Raw genomic sequence first — 19,255 nt, 5'->3', positions numbered from 1 at the left:
CCATGGGTAGACTCCTTGTGCTCTGCAGCTTGGCTTGAAATGTGACCCATCATTCTGATACCACCTCTCTGTATGATGTGTTGCCTAAGTCTAAGCCTCAGAACAAGGAAGACACCTTGGACTCAAAACTCTAGAGTTGTTGGTAGCAATATAATTTCCTTTTATACCACTAATAGGTATTTGTCAGGTATTCTGTGGTACTAACCTGATTCTCCCATTAGGATCATTGATGTGAGAGGGCCTGATACACGACTGTAGATAAGGGTCAAGAGTCAATGCAGGAAATTATACCAGCCTACCACACACACAATTTTTTAATTTTTATGATTGTATAGAGTCTCTGTGTGAGATTGTTCCCCCCTGCTTATGGACTAAAATCTAACAAAGAAAGGAATTTGATTTGAAGGATTGGATGGATTTGGTCCCTTATTTAGAATTGAATGAATCAATCAAACAATTCAAAAGTGACTGCACATAATTTTAGTAGCAGTAATTGTTAATAAATACTAATTCCTGTTGGCTCCCACATATGATGCTGATAATGGTGATGGCTATGTATAACTTTAGGTGGTGTGGTTTACGTATTATGTTATTCTTTCTACCACTCTTTCTCCCCATTCAATCAAACTTGAAAGTTAAGTACCACAGAAAAATCATCAACTGCAGTAGGGTCATATCTAGGAAGTGCTCTTATTTTTGCCTCTCAAATTTTCTTAAACGTCCTGCAGATAGTGTAGAAGGGGAGGTAAATTACCTGCAATCCTGTGTTCCATGGCACATCCAAAACAAAATCTCATCACTTAGCTTTCTTCTTAAATGAACTTTTTACATTTTAGCCTGTGAACCCAATGATTATGCTATCTCTTTCAAAAACTCTGTTATTTTAGAGAAAGCTATCACTATAGACTCTCCACTGGCATTAACTTCATGATCCTGATGCCTAGGTTTCTAGGGTGTGGGTTTATAGGTCTGAGATAACAAGAGTCTTGTTTTCTAAGTTATAAAACAAAGAAAACCTGTTGTTACATATTTATTACATTTGAACTTTATCATAGAAATTGGGTGGTTAAACTTTTTTCCTTGTTATAACAAAGTTGGTGTATTGTGTATTCTCCATAGTTGACTATAAGTCAATTTGGCTCTAAACTTTGGCAAAGTTCTTGCTTCATGTATCACTGCCTTTGGCTGGATTCTCTATTGTTCTGATGCATCAAAAGTTGAGTTGCTAAATATTTTTATTGGCTTGTCACTTTTGCTATTGTAAAATGACTAAATCACAGACATATTAAAACCAGATTGTCAAATGAGTGACTATTCTACTTTGCTCAGAAATGAGTAAAATTTTACCTTCCTCTCCAATTTAATTTCAAATTCTGTTGTTTGGTATTCTGAACTTTGTAAGATACTTTACACATTATTTTAATAATTCTATTATATTTTATACAATTAATCTTAACTTACTACTCATGGAATAATTGATGGCATGTCATGGTTTCACTAGTAGACTGATAACAGTGTTTGAGTCAGAAGTCTTTTTCTTCTTTTCTTTTCTTTTCTTTTCTTTTCTTTTCTTTTCTTTTCATTCTTTAATCTGTTTTATAGTTCAATCATTATCCCCCTCTACTTCTGCCCTTAGACTATTTCACATCCCATATGTCCTCCCCAACCCTCTGACTCCCAGAGGATGTTCTCACCCCCAGCCCCACCCAAGCAGACCTCCTTACTCCCTGGCATCCCCAAGTCTCTCAAGGGTTAGGTGCATCTTCTCTCACTGAGTCAAGACCAAGTAATCCTCTGCTGTATATGTGTTGGGGGCCTCATATCACCTGGTGTATGCTGCCTGGTTGGTGGCAAGATAGAATATCTGTAGAGTTCTGGCTATTCTTGAACTTACTCTGTAGACCAGGCTGTTTAGATTCACCTACCTCTGGTTCCAGAGTGCTGGGATTAAAGGTGTGCCTGGACTCCCACTTAGAGTCTTCTTACAGGCAAGCAGAGGTTTAATGGACTGCCCTTTCTAGAGCTAATGCATTCTGGAAACCAATCAAAGTAAAACTATGACATTGTAGTTTAAATGCCAGCAAATATGTTTCTTATTAAATATCTTCATTCAGTACTTTGTTGTTTATTTTTCTTTCCTACATTTTAACAAATATTTCATTCTAGCCACTGTAACTATAAATTGGCAAAAATTAAAACTAAAACTCATTATCTAGGTTTTGGTCTAAAACTTTTCTTTCTGTGAAATTTGTTTGGTTTTCACTTGTTTTTCTATGTTAACAAATAACTAGCAATTTCATAATCATGTAAAATGTGAAAAAAATAATTGAGTTTTGAATTTATATTTCCAGAGGCTAGAGAAATGACCCTGTAGTTAAGAGTACATATTTTTCTTCAAGGGGACCAGAGTTTGGTTCCAAGCACCCATATCATCTACTTGTAATGCCGATACCAGGGCATTCAATGCCCCCTTGTGGTCTTGAGCACTTGAAGTCACATGCATGTAGCCCCCCATGCATATGTATATATAATAATGCATAGATATAATTTACAATATAAATTAAATGTTAATTTCTCTTCTTGGTTCTTTGTTATCTCTCTCTGTTAAATAGAATTTATCTTTTTTTTTAATTCATACCTTCCATTATTTCAGTATCTTCTTTAACTATGAACATCTTTATTTTCCTGTGTATATTAGTATTCAAATCCCGCCGGGTGTGGTGGCGCACGCCTTTAATCCCAGCACTCGGGAGGCAGAGGCAGGCGGATTTCTGAGTTCGAGGCCAGCCTGGTCTACAAAATGAGTTCCAGGACAGCCAGGGCTATACAGAGAAACCCTGTCTCGAAAAAAAAAAAAATCCTATTGGGTTCTGCTTTTGCTGCAGACCCTCTGTGTCCCTTTGTCTGCATGGACAGGTCTCTGGGTGCAGATGGGCAAGGAGTTGGCGAAAATGACAGACAGATGCATACAGGAGATTGTGTAGAATCTGAATGTGTTTTGTCAAATTGAGCATCAAACTTTTTATACAGAAGAATAACAAGAAACCAGGTGAGATACAATCCACCAAGTTACAGTGACACAATACAAAAGGAATACATTGAAAGAAGGAAGGGAGCCAGGTGGAAAGCTAGTCTATTGTTAAGCCCACCACCAGGGGTTCTGCTCTAGCAGACTTTCTCATGAATACTGCAGTACCACAACCCCCTATTTCCTAGGCCCTGATAATTTCTTATATGAGTGTAACTTTTAAGTATCTGTGGAGAATCTCCATTTGTCAGAAGAATTCACCAACTTGCTTCTAAAATGCATTGTAGCCTGTACTGAAGATTTCTATCTCAGTGGGATTCCCTACCTCTTTCATGGTAAACCCACCTATTAGTTAGGCTAATTGTGTATTCTTTTGTTTTGGTGAGGCTGGCTGCTGTCCCTAGTAAACACTCTGCAGACCATCCCTGAGCTGCTGGCTCTGTCTTTTATAGTGCTTAATTAGTTACTGAATAGGTAACTTCCTTACTGCATTCCTACTGGATTCCAAGCTCTTCGGCTTCTGGCACTTTGGAACACTGGTGGGAGGCTTTAGCTATGTCAGAATTCAATCTTAAAAGACACTTACAATAAAATAATGCTGAAAGAGAGCACGTGGATCCATACACTAGACTAACACGGGGATAGAGTGTGAGTATACAGGTTAATGAGAACGCTAAAGCTCCAGGAGGTGAGTTCCTTTGGAAACTCTATGCCTCATGAGTGCTCCCAGGCTTCTCAGCCTGTCAAGCAGACTTCACTGGAGTGTGCGTGGCATGCTTTCTTAATGTTTATGAATTTATTAGAAAAATAATATGCATTAATATTTAAGAAATATATGATAGGTATATTTCAAAGGAAGAATTCCTTCATCAGTTCTACCCCCAATTCTATATTTATTTATGTAGTCAAGATTATTTTGTTAACTAAATACAGATCTCCATTTTAAACCTCACCTTGTTTAATTATATAATTGTATATTCTTCTACAGTTTTAAAAAGAGGCTCATTCTTACCTTAAAATTTTCTACTAAACAGTGGAATTCTAATTGTTTGTTTTATGAATGGTTATATCAATAGGGAATGCATTGTAAATATTTAAAGTAGTGAGTGTTAGCTTTGGGTTACAACTCCCTCAACAACATATTCCTTTCCAGGAATATGATCTGTAAAGGGAATAAAAAACTAGGAATTTATCTTGGACTGTAGAGGAATTTTAATGGAGCAACATGTCTAAGGGATCACATAGATCACATCCAAAGATCTCTTATGGCTGTGTGATCTGGCTGTAAAGACACATCTTTAATCATTTTGGCTGGAATACAGATGTGCCCTTGGTGCATCCATTTAATCCCATGTTTGAAAGTGACATCTAATTGAGTGGCAGACACAATGACAAATCAGGAAAAGATTTGACAGAATGAGTCAGAGATAGCATATGTCCAACTCTCAGGAGAACAGAACAAAAAAGAGAAACTAATTGTAGCAGAGGATGGCCTTGTCTGGACATTGGTGGGAAGAGAGGCTCTTGGTCCTGTGAAGGCTCCATGCCCCAGTGTAGGGGAATGCCAGGGCAGGGAGGTGGGAGTAGGTGGGTGGGTGGGTGGGGGACAACCTCATGGAAGCAGGAGGGATGGGATAGGGGGTTTCCAGGGGGCAAACCAGGAAAGGGGATGACATTTTAAATGTAAATAAAGAAAATATCCAATAAAAGTGTGTGTGTGTGTGTGTATATACATATATATATATATATACACATATATATGTGTATATATACATGTATATATATGTATACATGTATGTATATATATGTGTGTATATATGTGTATATATATGTATAAATGTATGTATGTATATATATGTATGTATATGTGTATATATATATATATATATATAGAGAGAGAGAGAGAGAGAGAGAGAGAGAGTGAGCGAGCAGTGCAGAGGTAGTCAGGAAGGAAAGGCAGTTCAATGACTGCAGTTCAGTTGAGCTCAGGCAGGGTAGTGGAGGTCAGTTTGGAGCAGGTCAGTTGAGTGCAGTTGCGTTCATTTTAGTTCAGTTCAGAGCAGATCAGTTCCTGCAGTCAGAGGCATTTTCCTCAAGTAGAGCAATTCAATGAGAATCCAAGAGAAGCAAGTTTGAGTCAGTCAGATTGGAAAGGAATTTTGAGCCAGAAGAGCTGGATTGAACCAGCCAGCCAGAGTTCAGAAAGAGCTAGCATGGCTAAGTTTATGCAGCAGTAAGCCTCTGAGATGACAATTACATAAGGTTAAAAGGAATTACTTTTACATTGGACCATGGTGAAGAAAGACACCATTAGTTACAGGCACTCCAATCAGACATTACTCGATGTTACTGATTTATCTTCTCCTAAAATTTTTGTGTATATCTGTGTATTCTCCTTTATTAGATTTGAAGAAAATATCTCAACTATTAAATATGTTCACTGAAAATAGCCCTGAAGAACACAGATCTCACTGACATAAAGAACTTAGAGAAAATGTTTGTTTCAGGGATGTTTTGAAAGGAAACAATGTATAGGACTGGTCTGTAACTACATGGCCTGACTGGACTGCTTCCTATTGTTAATAGCCCTCAAAGAGTTGATCTGTTATTATTCCAGCAAAGATGACTGTCTTAGTTAGGGTTTTACTGCTGTGAGCAGACACCATGACCAAGGCAAGTCTTATAAAAAAACAACATTAAATTGGGGCTGGTTTACAGGTTCAGAGGTTCAGTCCATTATCATCAAGGTGGGAGCATGGCAGTATCCAGGCAGACATGGCGCAGGAGGAGCTGAGAGTTCTATGTCTTCATCCAAAGGCTGCTAGTGGAAGACTGACTTCCAGGCAACTAGGGTGAGGATCTTATACCCACACCCACAGTGACACACCGATTCCAACCAGGTCACACCTATTCCAACAAGGCCACACCTTCAGATGATGCCACTCCCTGGTCCAAGGATATACAAACCATCACAATGACATAGTAAAACTTCATTGTTCTCACTAGGTCCATGGCATTTTTTCTTGAGTATAATATAAATATATCTGAATTAGTATCAGAAATAATTTTGTGTTCTTCTTATTCTCATTGCAACAACATGGCTTCATGACTCTGCAAAAGCAGTATTAGGGACTAGTTTGGAACCTAGGAGGTGCTAAGGTAGCAACCCTAGAGGTGGTAGATTCCAGTTCTTTGAGTTTCGAGGGATTCCCAGGGTTTGAACAGGGCTGGGGTGCAAGACTATTACAGAACCACTGTTCTGATACCCTACAAACGTCATCAGATGAAATAGTAATACATATTTCAGGAGATGGGTCACAGGTCAAGAAAGAAGCCTCGTGGCTGTTTGTGTGTGATGCAGACTGGTGCTGGAAGAGCATCCAAACATGCCCAAGCTTTTCCTGCCCTGCGGCAAATTTTGCAAGAGTCTACTGGGAAGTTTTGTCTCCAAAGTTGCTTTTTCTGCTATGGTCTATCACTGAACCTCACTCTAACCAAAGTCTCCACCATGCAAATTAAAGAAAAATAAATAAAGAAACACCAGGGTGGTGAAGATCTCTATTTGAAAAACTACACCAAGAAAACATGACGTAGGATTCAAAGGGAAGGGCTGATTTATAGCCAAGGAAAACAAGCGATATATGGTAAGCAGAAGCAATTAGAGAAGGGAGGAAGGAAAAATACCAGGGCCTCAGAAGAGCCTCAGAAGGGACTCAGAAGGGACTGCAGAAGGGACTGCAGAAGAGCATCGTGTCTACTCGAACTGCGTCCTCGGGAACAGAGGCCCATTTTTCTCATTGAGCAGTCTGAAATTGCTCATTAGTGAGACTCACCTGTGATTAAAAACCAACGACCAGGAAGTAATAAACTGGTTGGACAATTTTAAAGCAAGTCCAGAATATTTTAGGCTTTCCCCATCATTGATTTCCCCATATCATTGAAGTTGGGAGACTTATGGTGTGCTAAAGTGTGACTCTCCCATTTCAGGAAAGGAAGAGAGTTTTCTCCATTTCCACAAGATACTCCGAATTTGCTACCACTTAAATTAGCAGTGCCAGGGAGGGTCCTTGAACTCAGTCTGAGGGGAATAGTCTTGACTAGCCAAGAATGGCAGTAGGTTGGCTGTAATGATATAAAGGATCCATGATTCACTGCTGGTTGTATTCACCGGTCAGACATTCCTAGTTATTTCCAAGTCAAGATTTTAAGATGAATAAAAAATGTTAAAAAAAAAAAGTAAATAGTGTGTTTTAGTTACAACTGCTGTTTAGCTCTGCATGGGTTTTTATTGATGGGATTAAACTTAGTTGCATTGTGCATATTGAAGCAAATGAACATATTTCTGGGGCAGGAAAATACTTACATGGATAGAGATGTGCTTTTATTAAAACTCTGGAGTGGTGAAACTTGACTATCTTGCCCTGTGAAGACACTGCTGTTATTGTGTGATTGTTTTCCTTTACTAGAATAACAACATATGTATATTTAAGAATATGTCGTAAATATTGAGCATTTTCTTTTAAAGGTTTGGGGAGCCCAATGTCTTTACAATGGTTAAATATTTTGAATATAATGCATTGAAATTCCTGCTTCAGCTAACGAGTGGCTCTCCAAATTATGGTCTCCAGTAAGTTGCAGCTTTTAAAAGTTATACCATACTCTGATATAATTATCACTTTATATCAAAATATCTTAGTCCTAATTTATAGTGTGGTCATGGCTTACAGAGATGTCATAACTCATCAAATCCCTTTACCCTTACATCTCATCTCTGCATCATCTCTAAAAAATTCCAGAGTAATTTTTAAGATTGCCAAGTATGACCTATCAAAATGAGACCTTGGTTGTAGCCCTCAGCAACTTCGACACATTTCAGTAAAACAATAACCTAATGTCTAAGTAAACAGGATAAATGTCTATTAATATTCTATAGTGTTTAGAAACTTCATATAAGTCACAAGCAGGCAATACATTGAAACACAGTATGTTTTATGTAAAAATGTATCATATATCAAATGATTTTCAAGAACATGCAGTTAAGAACAGGATATTGGAAAATATGAGATAGAATTTCAAAGTTAGGGAAAGGCATAATAAGAATAATTATGAATGAATTAGTGGAAATTCATTGTAATTGCAAACATGATGATGGGAAGATAACCCTGTTATTCATTTGAAGAGGATGAGAAAGAATGTTTAAAATCCTACAGCAGATCATGTAGAAACCTAGGTCATAATTTTTAATAGATTGTATTCTTGATGTGTTTTCTAGTATATTCTACACTCTCAGTATTAGATGTCACCATGTACATGTTGCATACATAAGATTTCAGCTTTGCTCGGTGAGAAAGTGCGTGCAGTTTTAGAGAAGCAAAGACTTGTCCACCTGATTTGATGTGGATACAATACAAGGTCATGGTTTTCAGGTGTTACATGGTGATGCTGAGCTACTGTTTATGGTAGCCTCTCTAGCTATGGTAATTCCCCACTCCCTCCTCTCCTCCCTTTGAATTACTTATATCATATCACCCTGAATTTCTGAATCTAATGTAAGCGAAAAGGGTAATTGAAGCCACCAGGAAGGCTACTGATACGTTCTTACTGACATCAATATTGCTCAGTGCCTGTTTGTAGATTGTACACACATCTATAACACTGTACCATGTAGGATCAATCGCTACTTGTGGATACGTTGTTTTGTCCTGTTGAACCTCACACATCTTTCTTCCTCCCCTGCTGTTTCTCTTTCCTTGGCCAGAAGAGGAAAGGAATGTGAGGTACCATACTCCATAGGAAACTGAGTAAATAGGGGGCCTTTGGATGCAAGTAATGCTGTTTTAGAACTTAATTTTCCAACTGAGGTCTCTACACATTCAGATTTTGAAACTATAGAGGCATAAACTTACAAAGAAACATTTAAAGGACGTAAAACGTTATATATGTATTGACTTTTAAAATTGTTCTTTGTTGACCAACTAGACTGGTTGTGTCTACATAGATAAGTATTTCACCTGCTCTGCCTTTTAAATCTGTTTCTTCAATTCTTTATGCAATTTATATCATCTTCCTGTATTCAGGATCAATTCTTTATTACAGACCCATCATCCTAATTTCCTGTATATGCTTTAGTGATTCCTTAATGGAGGAGTTCTTGGAGCTCAGCAGCTGAGGAAGAAGTGGTAGCTAGTAGTAAAATTTGAATGAGAGAACAAGAAAGAGCAAGTCAGCTTAAATCTGATCTCAATGGTGCAGCTCATTTTGTTTGCCTGTAACTCCCACAGCCTCCTTAAGAGCCACTCGTAATTTTACAAGTTCCTGGAATATTCCATGACAGAGGAGAAAGCCCTGTTCCTTGCCAGAGATGCCTTGTTTAAATCAAACACTTGGGAGTAGATTCCAAGAGGAGAAACTGCTGACTTTGCTCAGCATCAAGTTTCGTTTTTCATTCATCACAGTTTCCTTGGGAACACTTCTTGCTGATGAAGATGCTTTGGAAAGCAATTCTAGTGATGCTTTAGGGCCATGCTATCCCCTTGTTTTCAACACAAGGAAAATGCTAACCTTATAGGAGGATCTCTCCCAGATGTGCAATGAAGTGGACACTGCACCTTATTGATCACTGTGTGACATGATACTCTCCATATCCTTCTTATATGCATGAAACATAATACTTAATAAGAGAACTCTTAAAACAGTTGTTAGATTCAAGCTCTTGAGGAAAAGAAAGCAACACAAGTTTCTACATGGGTCTCGTTTTCACATGCAGGCGAGTTCAGCGAGGTGAATGTAATCCTAAGCATCTCTCAGCTGTCCAGGAGTATCTTTATATAGTTATCAACATCAGGAAGGGAGAGCCTAGCAATTGTAGAATCTGATATTACCTTTGGAGAACTGACATGGGACATTGGAACTGACCTGGGACATTGAGATTGACCAAAACGCCCATGAATTAAAAACTCTTTTGGAGGGAGATAAACAAAAGGAAGAGGACAAAGATTGCCTTCTGTTTGCTGTTGTGTTGTTTGATTGTTGTGTTGTTTGAATGTTTTTGTGTTGTGTTTTTGAGAACAAGTCTTACTCTATAGCCCAGTTTGGCCTTGAACTTCTACTAATCTGCCTGCCTTTTCATATCAAATATCACACCCAGACAATAAATGGCAGTAATGATTTCTTTGATGAATATAAGCAGTAATAATTTTAAGGAGATGGAAGTTTTATCATTTAAACAAAATAGTGTCAATGAACTATACATTTAAAAATATCTTTGCCCATAGTTTCTTTCTTATATGATATATCCATTGAAGATTATAGTTGCCTTTAATTAAAAACTCCCCATAAAGTTAAAATACTTGATATTTGGGCTTTTTTTTTAGCACTAGGTATGCATGCTTCATTTAAAGGTTTGTATTTGTATTTAAAATGTACACAATTCTTTTTGTGTTCAATCAAGTTGTAGTATAAGCCACTTACCTGTGTAAATTACTCCATACATGAGACTTAAGAGTAGAAAACACTGGAAGGCATGGAGTCTTGATGAATTCTACCCAGGAATCTTACAATGAATGACTACCTGGTCAGAAAGCTTTGCCATTTGACCTTTAACCAAAGTTTGGAAAAGAGGCCCCTTGGTCTTGCAAACTTTATATGCCCCAGTACAGGGGAACACCAGGGCCAAGAAGTGGGAGTCAAGGGGGGGGGGTAGGGGAGCTGGGCAGGGGGAGGGTATAGGGGACTTTTGGGATAGCATTTGAAATGTAAATTAAGAAAATATCTAATAAAAATTAAAAAAAAGAAATATAAAAGAAGAAAATGTCTATTAAAAATTAACATTTAAAAAAAAGAAAAGAAACATGACTACAGCTCAAATCACATATTGGCCCAGACCTAGTGTCGTTGTTAGGAAAGCATCACACACCTTCTTTCATGAGAATGAGGGCTATGTACATTAGAGATGGCATTCCTCTATAAAGAACTATAGGAACAAACCTTTCTACTATGAATGATTTCAATCATTTTTAATTGTTTTGTGGAAAATAACATATTCTCTAATGAGCAGTTTTAACACGTCCTAGAAAGTGGGGCAGTGCCTTTTGAAAGCAGGGCCATCCCATTCCATTAGAGTGGAGAAACTTCCCATTTGTATTTGCTCAGAGATTCTTTTGTCTTGCTTTTTTGTTGCCATGTTTGCCTGTTTTATTGTCACAGAGGAAGGAAAGGGGGCTGTGTCTCATGGGGATTGGATATGTGTTTGCTAGCATCTTTTACTCTCAATGATCTCCTGGACGAGTTATCCTATCTCTTCAGACAGCACAGTTAATCAGTGCATGAAGCCGGGGTGGGATCTATCTGACTCTGTCAGAGAATTACGAGAGGAGAAGATAGCATCTTATGTCCCATGTTTAGCATGATATTTCACCCTGCTTATTTGGGAGAAGACATATATTCAGCAAAACTCAGAAATATCCTTGAGGTTTTTTTTTTTTAATTTTTATTTTACTTAAAGAATATAAGATATACTGAAGTTAAAGCAAGTTTAATTCATGAAAAATTAAGAATATTAAAGCAGAGCCCAGTTACTTCTTTCTGCAATTCTATGCTAATATGTAATGTGTTACAGTTTCAAAAGTGATACATTTCATTCAAAAGTGGACATTTCAGTCCATTTCAGCGAATCTAATGCATTTGACCACACTTTACTTAGAGTGTGAATTAACCTCTTCTTCCTTAAACAGATCAACAATCTATCTATTGTATACAAAAGCATCAATGGGATTTGAATTGATTGATTTCAAGCTTCTGGTTGCTGCTGGAAAAGTGGGCAGTGAGAGTTATTGGCTGTATAAATATTCTGGGAAGTATTATGATGTCACTAGGGACGTTCATAAGATTTTTGGTATTCATTTCGCTCATAATCATTTTTCCTCTAGGTATAAAGTTAGCATTAAGGTAACTATGATATAAATATTCCAAGTATCCCACCCAGACGACAAATAGCAGCAAATATTTCTTCATGATGTCTATAAACAGTAATAATTTAAAAGAAATGAAAGCTTTAATATTTAGTCAAAATAGTAATAATCAAATATAAAATAACAGATATTCCTGCCCAATTTTCCTTATATGATAATTTATTCATTGTACATTTCAGATGTTATTAAATAAAATCTCCAAGTAAAGTTAAAATATTTGATATTTGGACTTTTTTTAGTAATAGGCACTGCACATTACGTTAAAAGTTTATATTTGTATTTCAATTGTACATAATTCTTTCTACATTGAAATTAGTTATAATATATGCCACATTATCTGTCTTGTATTAGCCTATTTTGATGAGTATAGTAGTTTAAAATAAACAGATTGACAATGAGCGAGTATCAGAAAGGTTCCTTCATAAAATAGTGAGAATTCTTTTGTACATCTAATGATGCATCATCTCATTTCTCAAGAGCAAATTTAGTATTATTCAACTTATATTTTTCAGCTTTTATAACTATGTAATTGTGTTTGTGTGTGTATGTATACACACACACTTCTTTCAAATATAATTCTTCAAAGATACTAGTTTTTCCTAGTAATGTGATTTCTATATATAAGTCTTCTGTGTTATTGGAGCACTGGAATTTATCAGTCAAATTACCCAAGTGATTTTGTTTGAATAAAGTACCCGACCCAGCTCCATCTGTGTGTATTTTTGACTTGGCAAGAAGAAGGCACATCTCCTGGGATTATCCATATACAATGTGGTTCCAAACCTTAGTACATTTGCTTTTCATTACTGTTTATAGCTAAGGGGCCTTCTGAATTTGGTGGGTTTTATTTGATCAATTAACTAGATCAGTAGCAGAGTATATATGGCCATAGAGCGCATGTAGACGGTTTCTAGTTCTCCCAGGCATTGTGCTCATTTGCAAAAAAATCAGTTAAGCACTTTATTATTGTGTCTCTTATCCCTGTGGCTTAGATTTTAGCCTGTCAGTAAAACTTCCTTACCCTTGCTTCAAAGCTATAACTTAGGAGTATCTTAGTTTGCACTGTCTTCAAATATAACACAAGCTCAATGCTTTTCAGTGTTCCATTTCCCCTCAGATGTCTGATTTTTGTGTCAGCTTCAGCTGCTGCCTGGTTGGGGAGAAATTCCAAGGAGGTGGGACATAATCTTTATCTGGCTGATTGGGCTGCTCACACTGAATTATTTCATTAGAACAATTGGATTTTATTACCATGTTTGAATTAGCATTGTGATTCTATGTTGAGTCAAACATAATTTGTCCCTTATGACACATTTAAAATAGGGTATTTCACCCTCTGTGCCATTTCTTCTAATGTAGATGGTTTGCAATTTGTCATGAAATTTTGTCCTTTAAAATGCCCATTGGCATTAAGGTATAGCCCAGTGGGATTCTTTCCTTCTGGCAAGGTTGACTTTAGGTGTGCCAGTAGCCCCTGCCACATTTCCTGTCACAACATATGACTGGGAGAAGCTGAGCAGGAGTGTATATCACTAGACATTTCATGCTTTGGCATTTGTGTTCAGTGTTTTAAAGCTAATGGCAATGACCCTGGTTGTATTGTGCCCCTTGACCTCCACCTGGTAATTCAGTGGTTCTCAACCTTTGGTCATGACCTATTTGGGGGGAGTGGTGTCAAATAACCCTTTCACAAGGATTGTCTAAGCCCATCAGAAAACCCAGATATTTACATTACAACTCATATCAGTAGGAAAATTATAGCTATAAAGTATCATGGAAGATAATTTTTTAGTTAGTGGTCACCACACCATGAGGAACTGCGTTGAAGTGTTGCAGCATTAGGAAGGTTGAGAACCACTGCTCTAACTCAAGAGACTAATTCTTGTGATATGATACTGGTATCTAGGGAATATGGACTCCATGTGCTGGTCTAAAAATGTATATGTTTTATCTCTCCACTTTCTCACTACAAGCTTTATTTAGCACATTTTTTTTTATTTCATAAAATAGATATCTGCCTACCTCCAAATTCTTAGATCTCCTAAGTAATTCAATAGATATCTGATTATGAAAGGTTAAGCTTAAGAAAAGATTTCCACAGCTATCAAATGATAAATCTGGTAAACTATACATCTTAAATTCTATAAAGAAAATATGATTATCAGACTTTTTAATTACCATTATAACTCTCACTCTGGAAGATTAGGTCAAGTCTGATAGAGTTTTAGCAGGCATTCTATCCAGGTGATGGGTTGTTGAACTGAATTGCAGGAAAGTCATCTTGAACTTTGCAGTGTGCCATCTGAGTACATATCACTTTAGTTCATTAACGTCTTGATGTTTGGGTATTTGAAGAGAAGGTCTAATGTAGTGGAAACTATCCTTTCCATTATGTGTAGCTGGGACCTTGCATGTGATAAGACTACATGAATGTTCCAATACAACTGGATCCAAGTGACTTTTCCCCTCTAGTTCTTAGAGTAATGGAATTCTTTAGGCTGGAGTGAGATGACAAGTCCAGACACACACTAGATTTCCTAAAAGTTAATTTTGGTGGTGGATGTTGTGGGATAGAGTCAGTTGACAGTGGCTACACTTTTCAACTCCACATTTTAGTCACAGTGAAATGTGATTGTCTAGTATGGCAAAGATCCTTTAAAGCAAAAGGCTAATAGATAACTTTTAAAAAAATATACAAACCTTTATTTTTCCATTTTAATTATTCTTAAGAGTGCCAGTGTGTTCTAGTTCCAAGGTTCTATGTAAATAATTGTATATTGATAAATATGTTAATTACAAAGGCTAAATGTAGACATCCCATAGCTCTGTGAAGCCACATAAAGCCGTCCGTATTGTTCCTATAATCTATTCTAGGTCAAGAGGAGAATCTTTGGTGGGAAAACAAATCTCTTATCTTGAATGCTTTGTGCTCAACAGGAATTGGGAGTCATTTCAAGGCTATTTATAAAAGAAGACTAAGAACCACAAACCAAAGCCCCCGTGTTTTAATCTTGCCCGACGCCACCTCTACCTTTATTTCCTTTCAACTTTTATATATTTGTGAGTCTCTTTTCATATTTCAAAGGAAAGCTATTGGCTCAGAGTCTGCCTTCCCACTGAATTTTCCCCACCATTTTGTAATTAAAGTCTTGCCAGCTTTTCTACTCAATTATTTTTTAAATAGTTCTACACAACTCTGCATTGTTGGGTGGTCTAAATTATCTTCCAAGGTACCAATATTACATTTGCTGGTGATTTGCTGTAACAATTGTATATATTTTTTGAGTGATAATTCCTAGAATAATTTTCCCCACAAGCATTTTTATTTTAGTTGGGCCATCTTGCTTTCAATGTGAGGATTTTAGAAAGTACATTTCTTTCTATATCACTTTAAAATCATCATGGGATTATGAACAAACTTTAGCTCAGTAACATATTAGTTTCCAGAATTTACAGTGTGTTGAATATTTTGGAAATTCTGAAGTGCTTTCTCATAGAGTTCATTTCATGGCTAGATCACAGCTTGTGAGGGTTTGATTTTCATTTTTTCTCCCTGTTTTACCTCACAGTTATTTTTCTACTTCTATTTATTTGCCTGAAATTTCATAAATTTCATAATTTCATTTCTTTACAGATGAATAAAGTTTCATTGTATATGTATATATATGTGTGTGTGTATAATATGATATATAGTAAATATTTATATCACATTTTACTATATATATCATATTATATACATATACATACACACACACAAACACACACACACACACACACACACACACATATATATATATATATATATATATATATATATATATATCACTACCAGTTCATTAATTGATTGACATGTAGATTCATTCCACTATTTTTTGCCATTGCAAATAGAGTAGTCAAATAAAGGATGGAATTCAAAACTCATATGAAAATGTAGTCCTTTGTATATTAATCAAAAATATAATTTAAAGAGTCTAGTTTAAAGGGACAAACCCTTTATTGCTAGATAGTGCTGCTCCTAGAAGCAGCAGGTTCCTAGACAAAAATCTCAATGCCAAATTCAAGGAACCTCTATATACATTGTTGGTTAGGGAGGCCCCAAAGACACCAAAAGAAAACAGGTTCTTGCTATTATGCTTGTAGTTGCCTATGAGAACTAGGTCCCACTGCTTGGAAAGCATCTCACATCTTGGTTGCACACACAGAAGAATGAAACAAACTAAGCTAGAAATGTCCTCCATACTGGCTAACTTTCTTAGTTGCTAAGGTTGCAATGTAACATTCTGGGAGAAAAGGGGCATCAGAGAACTAGCTCAGGTGTCGGCTCTACAAATACAAGACTAACTTCTCAGGCAAGCTGTCTACCAGTACAGTAGCTGCATAAGTGTTATGGAGATAACCAACTGCTCTCTGATTGAATTCGGGGCCTTAAACAGGAGGAAATTTATGCCTGGTATGTACCTACACTAAAAAAAAAAAAAATCAAGGCTGGAGAGATCATAAGATAAATCTATAGATAAATGATAGTCTCTGTTTTAGCCAAAGACGTTTCTCTTAGCAGTGAATGACAGTGAATGCAGAAACTTGTGTAACAAAATACTAAGAATAAGTGGTAGTTGAAGCATCACGCCTAAGCATGACATTCATACCACTGTTCAAAGGCCAAGGGTACAGTGTGAAAGGGAATATAAGAGTGGGGTACAGGGGGGGAGAGGGAGAGAGGGACAGAGAGAGACAAAGAGAAGAAGAGAGAGGCAGAGAGAGAGAGAGAGAGACAGAGACAGAGACAAAGACAGAGACAGAGACAGAGACAGACAGGGAGACAGAGAAAGAGAGAGAGAAACAGTTGCAAGAAGCTATCTTTTAGGCACAGTGCAGACATTGCTACCATGAAATCATAACAGCTTCAGTTGCCTATCCTGACATGATGGATGCCTCAAAGGTTAGACATGGATTAGGAATAAACTAAGGAAGCCTCATCTCTCACTGTTCAACTCTTGGCTGTTGAAAGATTCTGGGAGAGAAAAGTTATTGCCTTTAGTACCAGCTGATGAATACCACAGTCCCTGATTAAACTCAGTAGTAAGAAAGGAACAAACGAAGAAGCCCAAGTCCCTAGAAACAGGTGAATGTGTTAAGTTGTAGGGGGTGGGGGCTTGGTAGTGGTGAGAGGAGAAAGAAGCTGTGGGTATGTATATTATATGTATGTATAATATACACATATGAAGTTTTCTGTAAATTTAATTGCCCAAAAGGAGTTGTTCAGTAGAAACAGGAGAGATACAAAATAAAGTTCATCTTATTGGTAGAAACTCCTAGTAAAATCCCAATACTGTAATACACACATGCTGCTTTATTAACTAATGGGAGGTTTCCTCTGGACACTTTGTATATCAGGACAAAGATGTATGCCTGACTAGCACTCCTCCTTGCTTCTATTTAGCCAGAATGGAATCTGATGTGATTGCAATAGAGAGGTTTTTACTGGATCAGTATTGAGAGATTGAGAGATTCGGAAACGTTAAACTTTAGGTGGAGCTAAAGCTTGGGAAGCTATTGTTTAAACTGCTTCTCATTTGAATGGTGCCAAAACCTCTTCTCTTCTCTCTCTCTCAATATATCTCTCTCAATATCTCTCTCTCTCTCTCTTTCTCTCTGTCTTCATGACATTCAGTTTAATGTCTCAGTATATCTCAATCAAAATTTTTTTTTGTTATCAGAGAAATTGTGGTTCCTGCTTTGACTTAGTCTCACCAATAAAAGCAGATGCAGAAGAAAGTTCGAAGACTTTTTTTTTTTTTAAGTGTGAAGGTGAAACAACCGGACACTCAAGCTGAAAATTCTAACAACCACAAAAAAGAGAGGAGATGAAGAAAAAGTTGTGAGTTGTAAGACAAGCATAGAGGTTAGTAAGAGAGAAATTCCGAAGTGTTTAGGAAAGTCCTGCTTAGACTTAAGAAACTGAGGATTATCTAAATTCGGAAGGCTCCTGAGCCCAGACTCTTTAGTCCCAGAGCAAAGGATTCTAACAGAGATAAATTATTACATATGGAAATAGATGTTTCTTATTAAGAAAGAATCTCAAGAGATTTTGCTGAAGAGAACCTGGTATAGCTGTCTCGTACGAGGCTATGCCAGTGCCTGGCAAATACAGAAGTGGATGCTCACAGTCAGCTATAAGATGGAACACAGGGTCCCCAAAGGAGAAGCTAGAGAAAGTATCCAAGGAGCTGAAGGGGTCTGCAATCCTATAGGTGGCACAACAATATGAACTAACCAGTACCCCACGGAGCTCGTGTCTCTAGCTGCATATGTAGCAGAAGATGGCCTACTAGGCCATCACTGGGAAGAGAGACCCCTTGGTATTACAAACTTTATATGCCTCAGTACATGGGAATGCCAGGGCCAAGAAGTGGGAGTGGGTGGGTAGGGGAGCAGGGTGGAGGGAAAGTATAGGGAATGTTCAGGATAGCATTTGAAATGTATATAAAGAAAATATCTAATAATATATATATATATTATTAGATATTTATATAATATATATAAAGAGTGGTATATATATATACCACTCTAATATATATATAAAGAGTGGTCTAGTGAGCCAAGGAAGGAACCCAGGGAGGACATTTAAAGATGCTGACCTCTCCACTTTGAAAATGGTTTTGTCCCACGTGCCCCAAGTTTAGGAAGGTTATTGAGTTTTCTGCAAAATAGCTTCTTTTATTTACTCTTGATATATATATATATATATATATATATATATATATATATTGCTGCCAGTCTCTATTCTGCCACATTTTTACAAAGTATTGACCCTAAGTGTGTGCATTCCATGTGACTCCAGAGGTTACTTGCACTAACGTCTAATGTGCTTAGTCCCATAACTGCTGTGTGGGACATTGCTGTCCTGGGAATGGGAATACCATCATTACATTTAGAAATCACCATGCATCTAATGCCTGGCTTCCTGTGTTTACTGCAGTTTGTAACATAAGCAGGCAAGGTCTGCGGAAGGCTTCAGCTGCTTTAGCTGGCTGTCCTGTTTCTCCAGTTTTGCCTGATTTCATGGGATGAAGCAGAATGAACACCGTGGCTCCTGGCTGTCAAGAGTGAAAAATAGCTGGAAATTAGACAAACAGCTTCATTGCTGAAATTGTTTCCGGGCTAAAAGTTCTTCCAACAGCTGTTTGTTTTGGACAGTGACCTGTTTTTTTTTTTTTTTTTTTTTTTTTTTTTTTTTTAAGTGTGAAGGTGAAACAAC

General features: G+C 37.1%; 1 protein-coding gene across 2 annotated transcripts in view; it reads left to right on the top strand.

Annotated features, from left to right (window-relative positions):
• Positions 1-19,255, top strand: part of Nav3 (neuron navigator 3) — a 737,122-nt gene that overhangs the window by 408,158 nt on the left and 309,709 nt on the right. The window lies entirely within an intron of this gene.

Source organism: Mus caroli, chromosome 10, assembly GCF_900094665.2.
Source record: "Mus caroli chromosome 10, CAROLI_EIJ_v1.1, whole genome shotgun sequence".
Taxonomy (NCBI): Eukaryota; Metazoa; Chordata; class Mammalia; order Rodentia; family Muridae; genus Mus; species Mus caroli.
The sequence above is the reverse complement of the archived record's forward strand: the minus strand, read 5'-3'. Positions and strand labels throughout refer to the sequence as shown.